The 2,500-nt window shown below is 45.7% G+C and overlaps 1 protein-coding gene across 1 annotated transcript in view; it reads left to right on the top strand.

The window, feature by feature from the left end:
* ZSWIM6 (zinc finger SWIM-type containing 6) overlaps window positions 1-2,500 on the top strand; it is a 158,170-nt gene that overhangs the window by 111,815 nt on the left and 43,855 nt on the right. The gene's annotated exons all lie outside the window — the stretch shown is intronic.

The raw sequence follows: 2,500 nt of genomic DNA, 5'->3' as shown, positions 1-2,500 counted from the left end.
TCCTGGCTGTGAAATGAAATTGGAAGCCCTTTAGCAACATGGAGAACATAGGACCTGAATACAAATGTCACAAGTCACCGGTGGGGCTCACTGCGAGACAATGGCATTCTCACTCAAACACTGGGCCATTACCGATCATTTAAATATGGGGATTATATTGAAACTAAAATCCCCGTTCGCCTCTCCGCTGCAATTTAGATGTCTCGTTAGACAAGGATAAGTGACAAATTAAATGAAAAAATACCCACTTTATTTTATTTTTTTCTTTAACCTGTAATGCAAAACAATATCTGGATCCGTCTCATGTGCCACCACCGAGTCATTATACTTGTCGCGTGAAAGGCAGCCTCTAACTGGCACGGATGTCTGAGGACGGTTATTCATCTGCCGGTTTAATAAAGCTGAAAACGTAACAATAAATTCATCAAAGCTTAATGGAAAGTTTAATTTGGGGAACAGAGTATTCAGGTCAGACCTGATCATGCCCCTCTAAACCCTCGTCTGGTACTATTAAAAAAAAAATCACTAGTTGAACCAGTCTGCAAGGGGTTATAGGAGTCTCCCAACATAGACACTTGGCCAACCTGTACATAAACCAAAAATGATCTGTGGAGACCTGGTCAGTGTGACTCTGCGGCCGTTCTCTATAGTAGATGTCGATTACCGATGGACGGCCTGGTTCCTACTAGACCTTAAAGCCATGTGCACACGTTGAGTATTTGGTGAGTTGGGTTTTTTCTTTAAACCTTGGTATTTGTAGTCAAAACGGTGAAAGTGTAATAGACACATGGGCACCAATTCTGCATGTTTTACCCACTCCTAGTTTTGGCTACATATACGGAGGTTAAAAACTCGCCAAATACTCAGTGTGCATGTAGCCTAAAGTAGACTTTCCCGACCCCACCAATCCCTGATCAATAGCCAATGATTGATCTACCAATCTTGTGATGGTTAAATGCCCAAGTCTCCCAAGCCTCTTGAGAGGTCATTGTGGCGACCCGGGGGTCAGTGGGTGCTCTCGTCCGCTGGCCCGGCCGCCTTTAGAAAGACAGCATGACCCAGGGCTCATCCCAACTGAACGCCCGAGCTCCTTAACCGTGGGCGGAACACTACTCAGACAACACAGGGTGAGGGAATCACAATATTAAGACTTTATAGGACCCCCAAAAACTTAACAGCATATGACGCATAACCAGCAAAACACACAAATGGAACAGGCAACATAGTCTCACCCTTCCGCTGGCTCACCAGGGATTAGATTGTTCGTGCATCGGGGTTTCCAGGGCCAGCTACTCCGAGAAAAGAATAGTGGCAAGCGTAGGAAGCTTACCGAGCACAGCAAAGTCTGTAGCCAGGTGACTAAATTGTCCCAACCTGGGTTTCTTCCTTAAGTAGTCTCTGGTATGATGATATATAATCCTGGCAACCAGAGTCGAAATCCCTAGACTGCGGTTATGATCTCCAATCAGAATCGGAGCCCCTAGGTTGAAGCCATGTAGCCAAGTGATCCTCTAGTCGGAGCCAAAGTCCCTAGACCGAGTCCACAAGGCATCCTGGTTCTGATCCCCTAGCCAGCTCCTAAGAGCCTAGACTGGATCATGCAACATCCATCAACACCTGGTGACTCCAAGAAGTCCCATTTCATAGCCAGAGCCTTCCCTTAGGATAAACAGGGCCCTTATCGGATTGGTTGTACAAGGTTGCTTCTCTTATTGGATGAATTTCAAGCTGCATGGATAATGTTCATTTAAATGATGTGCACAGAAAGACTGGGGATATTTACCTGTAGACTGCAATGCACAAACTGACAATGGCCACTGAGGTAATTTACATTAGATTAGCAATACACAACTACATTGCAATGAACGCTCACAAGGGTCTGGCAGAAACAATAGTTTAGCAAGCATGAGTTAAGACATAGAAGAACAATATGTCTGGCTAATGTAAGAAATTTAACCCACGACACACATTGAAAAAGTCTGTGTTGTCACAATCATCTTTTAAGTTTTAAAAATAACCAGTCACCAGATTTGGCAACTATAAGCTGCAGTCACACCAGTAAACTGCGTATATACAGCATTCCAGAATACTGTATAGAAGAACCCAGGTTGCTGTGTAACATAAACACTTTTATTATACTCACCTAGGGGATGGTCCAGTCCGATGGGTGTCGCTGCTCTCCGGTCCGGCACCTCCTCTCTGCGGAGATCATGTCCTCCTTTTTCTGAGGCCCCTGTGCCTCTGATGTGTCCTACGTAACCCACACAAGCAGACATTGCGGTCCTGCACAGGCATACTTCTCTTTGCCCTGCAAAGTATTGTAATGCGCAGGTGCGAGGAAAGGTTACAGACCGCATGCGCACTACAATACAATACCTTTGATCTGCCCTGCTGAGGGTAGATCGATCAAAGTGCGCCTGCACAGGACCTCAATGTTGGCCTGTGTGATGACGTAGGACGCCTCATGCACAGGGGCCTCATAATGAGGACGGCAATCTCC

Source organism: Anomaloglossus baeobatrachus, chromosome 1 (genome assembly GCF_048569485.1).
Source record: "Anomaloglossus baeobatrachus isolate aAnoBae1 chromosome 1, aAnoBae1.hap1, whole genome shotgun sequence".
In the NCBI taxonomy this organism is placed as follows: domain Eukaryota; kingdom Metazoa; phylum Chordata; class Amphibia; order Anura; family Aromobatidae; genus Anomaloglossus; species Anomaloglossus baeobatrachus.
Note: the sequence above shows the minus strand (reverse complement) of the source record. Positions and strands in the feature narration are given on the sequence as shown.